The following is a 13064-nucleotide window of genomic DNA, read 5'->3' on the forward strand; positions in this document are numbered from 1 at the left end:
CGGAGGTCCGCACTGCGGGAAACCAGGCCTCCTTAAGGATAATGCAAAAAGCAGGTGTTCTGCTTAAAAGTTGACATAACTCAGCCAGGTTGGAGAAAAAAACGCTGCAGTTCACTGGAGAATGACGCTTTCTGTCGTCTGGGATGTCATGGAGTGACCAAGGAGGCAAATTAGGCCTCAGCATCACTTGTCACCACTGGTTGAGTGTTCACATCCAGTACCATGGCGTCCAAGGGGACGCCAGAATCTCCACCTCGTCCTCGGACGCAGAGCTATGGGGGAGTGCTGGTGTAGGGGGCTCTGGAGGATCCCGTTTCTTGGCAGACTTTTTCTTTGAAGTTTTCCCCTCTCGCCACTGCTTAGGGCTTGCTGGGAGGGCTTCTCAGAAGTAGCTTCAGGGACTGTGTGAAGCCCTCCCCTTCGACCAGCAGCCACTGGCTGGTGTCCACTGGGGGCCATGAAAGATAGAGTCCAAAGGAACCCCTTCCGCATAACAGGTGCTGGAGGAGGCCATTGCTTCTCCGGCTAGAGGGAGGGGACCAATCTCCTCGCATTTTGGGTGCTGATGGTCCCAAAGTAGAAGCTTTGGAAGCAACAGGAGAAGACATACCCCCAGCCATCTGGATGGGGGAGGAAGATGGGCAGTCCTGACGGCCCACTGGAGCAACCTTAGAGGATGGGTGTAAGGGCGTCAGCGATGGTGATGCCGTCGTGGTGGCAGCATAAGAAGATAGTATGGGGACAGGGTTTAGTCTTTCGTATTTGAGTTTAGCCACACAATAAGATTTCATAGTACTGGGCAGTCCGACGAGCAGGGGGAGTCATGCTGTCGACAGTTCACACAGGTGGGAGGCGGCGCACATGGAGTATTCAGATGCAGCAAACGTCCGCAGTCGCTACATGTGGTGCTGGAAGGGCACCGGGAAGACATGTGCCCGAATTTCCAGCACTTGGAGCACTTATGATTTGACGTCACATGGGTACACCATCACCTTAACCTTTTCAGGTAATGAATCACCCTCAAAGGCCAAGAGGAAGGCACCGGTGGCAACCCTATTGTCTTTGGGTCCCCTGTGAACGCGCCAGACGAAATGGACACCCCAACATTCTAAATTGGCACATATCTCATCATTGGACTGTAATAGGAGGTCACGATGAAAAATAATTCCCTGGCCCATATTGAGGCTTTTATGGTGAGTGACTGAAATAGGAATATCACTGATATTGCCACAAGAGAGTAACGCCTGGTACTGGGTTTGGTATGCCGTCTGAATCAAAACTGACCCACTGTGCATTTTGGACAGCGCTGTTACTTCCCCAAACTTCAGGTGCTCAACAAAAACAGAGACATCGTTTGCAGAAAGGAGTACCCATCAGTTCTGCTGCAAACTAAGTAACGTGGTGAATAGGGATACAGGCGCTTTGAAGCCCAACGTTCCTCCTAACGTGTTGCTAGGGAGGGGAACGACTTAGGATCATTCTTCTCAGGGTTGTAATCAACCTTTCCTTTCTTAGAGACTGCTGGGGCCATTCAGACCCCAGCAAAAGATCACTTAGTTCGCTTTAACGCGGGTCATCTGCCATGATGCCACCCACTCCGATCAGGAGCTCTCCCCATGGGCGACACACAGCCGCTGCAAAGGCCATCTGGCATGATCGCCATTGCTGGGAGTCCTGAAGCCCCAGGAAGTTTGGCAGCTACTCCTTGGCATATGTGGGTAGTTAATAGCTCAAGCATCAGCAGAGCGATCTGTGTGTTGTCAGGGGGCTATCACCAAATGGGTACATGATGGCCCCACCACAACGGACTGGCTACCGTGCTGGATACTGGGTGCAGAGGAATCTGATATTGTCGTGGGGGCAAAAGGGGACTGGAGAGAATGGAAGTAGAAGACACGTCCAAAATAGCTGAATTGCGTCCTTCCCCACATGGTACGCACTTCTGTGGAATTTGGAAAGTGGCAGGTCAAACCATACAATGGGACCTGAATTGATACGGCTGAAACGTGTGAGACTCCTTTTAGTCTCTCTTGCGACAGGCAGGAATAGCTCGGGCATATTCTAACCCCCAGACGCGCATTGGGGAGGAAGTGGCTACACTACAGTTGAGAGGGAGCTTTTGGCCATTTGTTGGGCAGTGAAATATTTTAGATCGTATACATTTCGAAGAAAGTTCCTGATATGTACTGACTATAAGCCCCCATCCTGGGTAGCTCATGCAGATTGGTGAAATTAGCATTAAAGCTGGATGAATATGACTATCAGAGCTTGTACATGAGTGGAAAACGAAATCAAGTCTCCGACGCACTCTCGTGAGTGAGAGAGGTCAGGGCGGCTGGTGAGCGACCGGTAGGTGACGGTGGCCTAGGTCAAGGTGAATATGGAAGCCTTATTGTGGGTCAGGGACCCACCAGCAGTCGAAGACAACGGGGCTGTTGGCGCGCGCGAACTGGCGGCAGGCGTGTGGCCGACAAAGGCACAGGACACACAACACTTGACCATAGAACAGTAAAAGATATTCTTGAGAAGTGCAAATGCTGCATATAAAGTGTGCAAAAGTATATCTGGAAAAAAAGAGACAGCTGAGTCGGAAAAAGCAGAAGTAACAAATGCGAATGAAAAAGGGCAATATTAAAACAGTTTCATGAATCTCTCACTGGGGATCACCAGAGCATAGGAAGAACCTATGAGCGAATAAAAATGTACTGAGTACGTAACGGTATGAAGAAAGATATAAAAGAATATATCCGCAAATGCAAAAGTTGTCAAAATATAAGCTCACTAGGAAACACATAAAAATGCCTCTAGACATCACGAAGAAGCCTGAGGATGTTTTCGAAAAGTATGACACTGCCATTGAACCAGATGGAAAGAGGGAACAAGTATATCCCTACATTTCAGGATGCACTGGCGAGGTTTATGGTAGCTGAACCCATTGAAAGGCAAGAAGCCGATCAGTAGTGAGGGTGCTATTTGAAAACATTAATCTGAGGTATGTAATACTGTCACATTTGTTAAGTGACATGCGAAGTAACTTCTTGCATGAGAGTATGAACAGAGTATGTAAACTACCGCATACAGAGAAGATACAGACAAGTTACGACCCTCAACCAAGTGTTGCGTTAGAGGGGTCGCATAGAACATTAACGAAGGTATTGCTTCACTATGTAGATAGAGCATAGACAACTTGGGACTGTTGGCTTTCATCAGTGGTTTTTGTGTATAATACAGCATCACATAGTGTCACATGTTCCACGTCACATGAATTATTCTTTGGAAGAACATGTAACATTCCAGCGACACTACAGAAAGTTCCGGCTGTAGTGAGGTATAGTTTTTATGATTATGTGACAAAGGTAAAGGTCAATGCAAGGTTATTGGAAGAATTTTTCTAATTCCAGATTTCGGCGTCAATACTGCTTTGTCGCTGTTATCCTACTGCTCATTGGGGTTTAGCACACTGGACAAGAGCCAAACACTCAAGTAACGAAGTTACAGCTGGATTGTGTTATGAGAATATGAGTCGAGTGAACATTTACGGTGTAATGTGGAGAACTGTGAGTTTTTTTAATGTAATGGAAATGAGAGAGAAATTTGGATGCACTGAGGTTATCGTGAGGTGAACAATCGTCTATTGTAAAGACAGGTCCGCATTACTGGGTCCTGTCAGAAAGGTCGCAGTTCGTAGCAATAGACGTCAAATCATCGAGTAAAACTGAAGTGAAATCAGGTGTTCCCCAGGGAAGCGTCCTGGGACCTCTGCTGTTCCTGATCTATATAAATGACCTGGATGATAATCTGAGCAGTTCTCTTAGGTTGTTCGCAGATAATGCTGTAATTTACCGTCTAGTAAGGTCATCCGAAGACCAGTATCAGTTGCAAAGCGATTGCTGTATGGTGTGGCAGGTGGAAGTTGACGCTAAATAACGATAAGTGTGAGGTGATCCACATGAGTTCCAAAAGAAATCCGTTGGAATTCAGTTACTCGATAAATAGTACAATTCTCAATGCTGTCAATTCAACTAAGTACTTGGGTGTTAAAATTACGAACAACTTCAGTTGGAAAGACCACATAGATAATATTGTGGGAAAGGCGAGCCAAAGGTTGCGTTTCATTGGCAGGACACTTAGAAGATGCAACAAGTCCACTAAAGAGACAGCTTACACTACACTCGTTCGTCCTCTGTTAGAATATTGCTGCGCGGTGTGCGATCCTTACCAGGTGGGATTGACGGAGGACATCGAAAGGGTGCAAAAAAGGGCAGCTCGTTTTGTATTATCACGTAATAGGGGAGAGAGTGTGGCAGATATGAAACGCGATTTGGGATGGAAGTCATTAAAGCAAAGACGTTTTCTGTCGCGGCGGGATCTATTTACGAAATTTCACTCACCAACTTTCTCTTCCGAATGCGAAAATATTTTGTTGAGCCCAACGTACATAGGTAGGAATGATCATCAAAATAAAATAAGAGAAATCAGAGCTCGAACAGAAAGGTTTAGGTGTTCGTTTTTCCCGCGCGCTGTTCGGGAGTGGAATGGTAGAGAGATAGTATGATTGTGGTTCGATGAACCCTCTGCCAAGCACTTAAATGTGAATTGCAGAGTAGTCATGTAGATGTAGATGTAGATGTAGAGTGCAACAGAGTGTAACACAGCGAAACTTGCGTTAAAATGGTACGTAGGAAAAATAGGAAAGGTACTGTGTCTGACTGGGAAATTATAACGGCATGAATCTGGTATAAAGAAATGAGGAATCTTAAGCTTCGTGGGCGAAGTCAGTAAGATTCTGTTCGGAACACTGGACGAAAATTACGCCGCGTATTTCAAGGCGGAGGTATATGTCTTAGAAGAGGAAACAGAAACAGCTACCCCGACATGTCTAGGAGCAAGTGACAATAGTTAAAGGAACTTCGACTAGTTATGTTCAAACGGTAAGCTTCATATCAAAAAGGGAAAAAATATCGCGCATGAAATGAAGCAGTTAAGCTGGCACATAGTAGAAGTTGAGAACGCTACTGACAAATCCTTACAGAGATCCGTAATTTATATCACCGTTAACGAAAAGCTGATACAACTGAAGGGCATTTTCAGTGAGCTAGAACGGAATGTTGTTGTTATGGTAGCCTTCAGTCTGAAGACTCTAAAACTCTTTTGACGCAACTACTTATCCTGTGCTAGCCTCTTCATCTCCGACTAGCTACTGCAACCTAAATCCTTCTTCAATTTGTGATCCCTTGATGTCTCAGAATATGTTCAACCAATCGATTCCTTCTCTTAGTCAGGTTGTGCGACGAATTTCTTTTCTCCTGAGTTCTGTTCAGTACTTCCTCATTAGTTGTGTGATCTATCCACTTAATCTTCAGAATTCTTCTGTAGTCCCACATTTCAAACGCTTCTATTTTCTTCTTGTCTAAACTGTTTATCCCATGTTTCACTTCCATACATGGATACACTGCATACAAATACTTTCTAAAAAGACTTCCTGACACTTATATCTATAATTGATGTTAACAAATTTCTCTACTTTAGAAAGGCTTTCCTTACTATTGTCAGATTACATTTTATATCTTCTCTTTTTAGGTCATCATCAATTACTTTGCTGCCCAAATAGCAAAACTCATCTCCTACTTTATGTATCTCGTTTCCTAATCTAATTCTCTCAGTATCACCTGATTTAATTCGACTACATTCAATTATCTTCGTTTTGCTTTTGTTGGTGTTCATTTTATATCGTCCTTTCAATACACGGTCGAACTCAATTCCTCTTCGAAGTCCTTTGCTGCCTCTGACAGTCTCAGAATGTCGTTGGCAAACCTCAAAGTTTTGTTATCTTCTCTCTGGACTTTCATTCCTACTCTAAATTTTTCGTTTGCCTGCTTTACTTCTTGTTTAGTGTACAGATTGAATGACATATGGAATAGGCTACAATCCTGTCTGACTCATTTCTCAATCACTACTTTCCTTTCCTGACCCTCGACTCTTGTAACTGCCATCTGGTTTCTGTACAAATTGTAAGTTGCCTTTCGCTTCCTGTACTTTACCCCTGCTGCCTCAGCATTTCAGAGTATTTCAATCAACATTGTCAAAAGCTTTCTCTATGTTTCCATATGCTGTAAATATCTTCTATGATAAGTCGTGGGGTCAGTATTGTCTCTCGTGTTCCAACATTTCTCCGGAATCCAATCTTCCCCACGGTCGGCTTCCACCGGTTTTTCCATTCTTCTGTAAATAATTCGTGTATGTATATTGCAAACATAATTTATTAACCTAATAGGTCGGTAACAGTCACACTTCTCAGTACCTGCTTTCTTTGAAATTGGAATTACTATATTATTTACGAAATATGAGGGTATTTTGCCTGTTTCATGGATATTGGTTACCAGATGCAAGAGTTTTGACTGGCTCTCCCAAGGCTAGCAATAGTTCTGACGGGATGTCGTCTACTCCCGGGGCCTTATTTCGATATAGGTCTTTCAATGCTCTGACAAATTCTTCTCGCAGTATCGTATCTCCCATCTTATCTATATCCTCTTCAATGCCTATAATACAATCCTCAGGTACATTTCCTTTGTATAGGCCGACCGTTGTGGACGAGCGGTTCTAGGAGCTTCAGTCTGGAACCGCGCTGCTGTTACGGACGAATCCTGCCTCGGGCATGGATGCGTGTAATGTCCTAGTTTAGTTAGGTTTAAGTAGTTCTAAGTCTAGGTGACTGATGACCTCAGATGTTAAGTCCCCATAGTGCTTAGAGCCCTTTTTGAACCTTTGTATAGACTCTCTATGTACTCATTCCACCATTCAGCCTTCCCTTCTTTACTTAGGATAAGTTTTCCATCTGCACTCTTGATATTCACACATGTGTTCTCTTTCCTCCAAAGATCTCCTTAATTTTCTTGTGGGCTGTATCTGTCTCTCCCAGAGTGATATGCTTCTAAGTCCTTAGATTAGTCCTCCAGCCATTCAAGCTTAGGCATTTTGCACTTTCTGTCACTCTCATTATTTAGATGTTTGTATTCCATTTTGTCTGCTTCATTTACTGCATTTTTATATTTTCTCCATTCACCGACTGAATTCAGTATCTCTTATGTTACCCAAGGATTTCTACTACACCTCGTCTTTGAACCTATTTGATTCTCTGTTGCCTTCACTATATCCTCTCTCAAAGTCACCCCCTCTTCTTCTACTGTATTCCTTTCCCTTGCTGTTGTCAGTCGTTCCCAAATTCTCCCTCTGCCACTTTCTTCAGTTTTGATCTACAGTTCATGACCAATAAACTGTTGTCAGACTCCAAATCTGCTATGGAAATTTCTTACAATTTAAAATCTGGTTCCCAAATATCTGTCTTATCATTATATAATCTGGAATCTTCCGGTATTTCCACGTCTCTTCCACGTATACAGCGTTCTTTCGTGATTCTTAAACCAAGTGTTAGTGATGATTAAATTATGCTCTATGCAGAATTCTGCCAGGCGGTTTCCTCTTTCATTCCTTTCCCGCAGTTCACGTTCACCTATTACTTTTCCTTCTCCTCCTTTTCCTGCTACGCAAATCCAATCCCCCATCACTATTAATTTTTCATCTCCCTTAACTGTCTGAAAATTTCTTTTACCTCATAATATATCTCTTTAATCTCTTGATCATCTACGGAGTTAGTTGACATATAAACTTCTACTACAGTAGTAGATGTGGGCGTTGTGTCTGTCTTGGCTACAATAATGTGTTCACTGCACTATTCATAGTAGCTTATTCGCACTTCTATTTTGTTATTCATTATTAAACCAAGACCTGCTATAAAATCACTGAGCTATCTTCACTTATTGGTATTTGTATTTTGCCCATACTGAGCCTTTTATACTGAGCTGTTTTCCACACCACCTTGTGCTGTGGCTTTATATGCGTGAGTGATTGTCTGTGTGTGTGTTCTGTGGTAGTGAATACCTACACCGTTGGTGGGACACAGGGCGGTGGGTGAAACTGCTTTCACCCTATACGCTTCCGTTGTTACGGTGATCTGCTCCAGCCGCTGTAGATGCTGTATTGAAGCTGAACGTGTTAACCAAAGTTCCGGAGAAATATTCGTCCGGGCTCTGTTGCATAACAATCAGATTTGCCTTCAGCTCTTAGAAACATTGGTGACAAAGAAAATGATCGTGAAATCACTTCTTTTCCGAAGAAAGCATCAAATTATTTAATTAGAACTGAAAGCTGCCACCGGAATTGTTCTCGAGCTGGTATAAACACGAGCGTTCACACAACACTATTTTGATGATTGTTCATGACGCTGTATCCTATTAATGCCCACTATATCTGTAGTACCATTTTTTTTGTATTAGTCCAGTTACCATCAATTGTAAATTATACATTTGGGTGCATATACATAATGTTTTACAATATTGTGCTCACAAGTCTGTGTTGCTTGATAGTTGTTGAGGTGCAGCTTATTTGCATAGCTCATTTAACTTGCAGTAGTTAGTTTGTCGAGGATGGCATGAGATATGATCAGAATCTTTTTTCATCATCACTCAAAGATTCTGTCACACTCCTTGGGACGTTTCAAACTTGTAATCTAGCCTTTCGGCCAAGCCCCACAAAGGCAAAACCTCGGGGCAGATTTACTATCCTCGTACTTCTCATTTGCAAAACAAAAATGTGTGTTGAATAACACTGAATAAAAAAAGATTTACAGAATAAATTGTTTTGAAATGAATTTAAACACTTTTCACACAAGAAACACAACACTGTTAATCTCCTGTGTCTTGAGGAGAACCATAGAGGAGTTGAGTTACGTCCATCTACGATTCACTTTTATTTGTCGTCCCGGATAGCTGATTTGAATTCTATTCCCACTTCACTATATCCTCGTGGGTATTACTTTTTCCAGCATAAGATTTACACGAAAATAAGAGTCAGTATAAGTTCCGTGAAAAAGGTGTATGATCGATACTGAGGTAGAATCTAATCTAAAATCCTTTATAATTCTATGTCCTGAATTCTAAATAATCGTAAGTTGTAAGATGTTCTCAATTCTTATCAATAACCATAGGATGCACTATACACTAATCCAACTGGTGATCCCGTCTCAACTTGTGCTCGTCATCTTTCAGATGTATCTTAACACCTATCTATGTGCTTGTAATTGCTTAGCATTCGCCTAGTTGGTAACTTCCCGAGTAACAACTGACTTGACAAAATTTACATACAGAGGTATGTTACAACATTGATACAATTACAAAGCAAGTGTCCACTACAAAAGATTGAAATAAAGCATAAGCGGGTGTGGTAGCTGAGAATGGGTTACCCCTTCCGAACAGTATGACTTCAGCTCAGAGAGTTAAAAAAGATACAAACATACACTGACATTGTCAAAATTGACATAAGCAAAAAAAAAAAAAAACAGCCATAGACTAGATTCATTTGAATCATTAACGCATGACCATTATGCATTGTTAGAACTGACTGAAGTTATTATTATTAATAAATATAAAGATTAAAAGAAGTCAGTCATAAATTCTCTGCATTCTGAAAATAAATTTCATCTCTACATTGAAAAACAAATACATAATATCTGCATACATCTCGAACATGATGCCTGAAAAGAAAAGCTTACTACTAAATTGCAAAAAGATAGAAAATATTCTTAATATTATTCATAGTTTAAATGTAAAACTGTCTGATTTAATTGAGATGAATCGTATCTTCAGTCCTTGTGAATTTTTTTCAATATATGTTGAGGATACATTTCTTTCATCTTATCTTTCTTCACATCCTTCAAAACGTAAGTCCCTGGATGAGGTATTTTTGTAATCACAAATGGTCCTTGATACAATAGTTACTATTTTTTGTTTCTCCTCTGTATAAATGAAGCCTTAGGATGAGTTTTTTCGCAACAAGCTGTACAACGGTTCTGCATTAATAGAGTGGTCATAAATGAAGCGCCTGAAAAAGAAGCAAGTACGAGGAATCCTTTTAATTGCTTTTTAATTGTTGGAAATGAAAAGTTTTTGATTGCTTTTAATTTCTCTGAGTCCGGTAATATTCCTTTTTCATTTATAGGATGACCTAGAAATTTAATTTCATGCCGAGCAAAATGGGACTTCCGCAGTTTTGTGGTTATGACTGATTTCTTGAAACGTTGCAACACTCTTCTCATCAAATAGACGTGTTCCTTCCATGTGGTCGTAGGAGTGAGCATGTCGTCCATAAACAAAGTTAAACTGCTTCGAAGTGCAGGTCCCAATCCGTAATCTAGAGCATTTATAAAAACTCCCGAGCTCACTTTCAGCCTGAAAGGTAGAACCTTAAATTGGTAGCTTCTACCTGCGTGTACAAACGCGGTGTTTTTTGATTGTTCGTTATCGCCACCTTTCAAAATTAACTCCTGAGATCAATATTCGATAAGTATTTTAATCCTTCGAACTTTTGAATTAACTCATCGATATTTTCCGGATGAGCTCACATGGGCACAATAATCTTATTTATTTGTCGTGCGTCTAGCACGAGACGAATCTTTCCTTCCTTTTTCGGGACGACATGAATAGGACTATAGTTTCAACTCGTTGAAGGTTCGATAAGCTCCCATTCAAGGATCTGTTGGATTTCTGCAACAACTGCCTTTCCTAGATGCTACACTACTGGATAAAAAGTGTGGCAGAGAACTTGGTGTGGAACCACATCTACGTGTATCCCTTGCTTACACATGGCTTTTCTTTAAAAACTTTGTGATATTCCTGTATAAGATTGTATAATTGCGTTCTTTGACGGTGTTGCAAATATTGAGGTTCTTGTACTTTTCTGTACACCACATCTCCAGTTTTTAAGACTGGTTGAAAATAATTAATTTGGTATTCCTGTGCAGGTTCACATTGTATCCACTTGATTTGCAGTTTTCGTCCATGGAAATATTTTCCATGACGACTATGTTCCATGAGAATATTCACCTGACGTCTCTGATCCATTATTGTAAAACTGGCACAGTCCAGAGGAAAATCGATATGCCAATTCGTCTCTATAAATTCATCAATTCGCAAGATAAAGTCATCAACCAATTTTTCTACGAGTATTACTAGGAATATGCAATTTATAAATATATCTCCTATATTTGACTGTTGCTGAGTCTGCGCTCTAACCTGAGAAGACTTATGACCTGTTGGGCCCACAATCCTACAACACTGCACAGGAAATATCAGTGGATTTACTTTCCGAAGTATTTTTTGAAATAACTTCACAGAAACGACATTTGCTGCTGCTTCCGTGTCTAAAGTAACGTGCACAGTAATTCCTTCAATTTCCGCTTGAATTTTCGCAACAAGTTTAGTGGTGTGTGCCTCTTCACAAGGCATCATAACTTGCTGAAGTTCTTCTATTAATAATTTGTCATCATTGTACCGGAAAAAATTGACGCTTGAATTTTCGCCCCTCAAAACTTCCACGACTGCGCCGTCGGGGCTTCTGACAGTCGAGACTAGTTTAACGATTGTCCATTATAGTCCGATGTTTGCTCCGTTACGTCAGTTATTAATGGTGGTTGGTTTCGCCATTCATTTGCACTGACGTTTGGTTCCCAACCTGAAGATTGTGATTGGGTGTGATACTCTTGGGTTTGTTGCTGATATCGGCGTTTTGGCTGGTAATACCCCTCTTGATAATATCCTTTACTCTTAGTATTAATTTTCCTCGAATTCCGTTTATATGTTTGTTCGCCTTGTTTGTTTTGATTACGTTGGTCTGGATTTTCATTACAAGATTTCTGCTTTTCTGGAAGTAGTTCACCTGCGGGTTTGCTGAATTATGTGCAAAAGGTTTGGTTCCACACGTTTTGTTGTTACTATTATATTTGTTAGGCTGGTAACTTGGTTGGGTATAGCACACATGTAGAAGTTTTTCCTTTTTCCTTTACTTCTAGTGGAAATTTGACCTCAAATATTCGAATAATATCTTGTGACGGGATTGGTTCATTCCAATATTTGCTTTTATTTATGAATTTCTCGAAATACTTCCTTAAAGTTTCGTTTTTGAAAGAGAATGGCTGTGGGCCAAAAACTTTCTTGCGTAGTCTTTCTTGCACTCCCTTATTCCAGTATTTGTGCTAGAAAGCGTTTTCAAATTGCTGATATTCTTGACGCCATTCGGATGCTTCTGACGCCCACATCGATCCATCCCCGTGTATGAACCCTGCAACGTACATAATTTTTTGTTGCTCAGTCCATATTCGTGGCTGTATCCCTCTAAATTGCTTGATAAAGACCACGCGATTGATAGATTTTCTTTCGAGGTTAAATTTCTGAAACTGACAATATTTAAGCATTTTTTTCTTCATTCATAGTCACAGGTGTATTCTGGTGACTATTTAGTGGTGGATGATAGTCCTGATAATTTGGTTCCTGTTGATTACGTGAATACCTACCAATACATGGATAATATTGCATGGATTCGGTTTCACTGATTTCATCAGGAATAATGTCTGCTTTTGATAAACTGCAGGTAACAGGTGCCCCTATAGTATTAACTAAACGTTGCTGGCATGCTTTCAGTTCAATTTCAATCTTTGCCTTCGAAGCAGGAAATTCTTATCCTACATTTTTTTAATCTCTTGAATTTCTGATTTCAGTTGTCCTTGCGTAGTTTCGTTGTTAACTTGTACATTAGAAACCGTTTCTGCGAAGGTTTGATCCACATAATTTCGCATCGTCTTGGTTTGCACTTTCGCCCATTCCTTTGTCTTTAGGAAAACGCGATCTTACGTTCGTTGAAACGTTTCTTTATTTGTTTCTCACCTTAGAGACGGAGAGTGTCTATCCTCCGAGTAAGATCAATGATGCTTGCTCGTTTTCGTGCTTGATTGTAGTCACGTCTTGTGCAATGGTGTTCTGTACATGGATAACTTCGTGCAGTTGATTATTTAGTTTACCTTGAAGATATAAAATATCTTCGTATTTGGTTGTTAATTGTTTGTATTGCTGTTCTTGTGTGACGATGAGTTGTGCTTGACTGGCCGTCAAGTGACTCGGTTTTGCTTACAAATTTTGGAATTTTTTAGTAATATTTTCAATTATTGCTTTTAGTTT

Source organism: Schistocerca cancellata, chromosome 9 (genome assembly GCF_023864275.1).
Source record: "Schistocerca cancellata isolate TAMUIC-IGC-003103 chromosome 9, iqSchCanc2.1, whole genome shotgun sequence".
Taxonomy (NCBI): domain Eukaryota; kingdom Metazoa; phylum Arthropoda; class Insecta; order Orthoptera; family Acrididae; genus Schistocerca; species Schistocerca cancellata.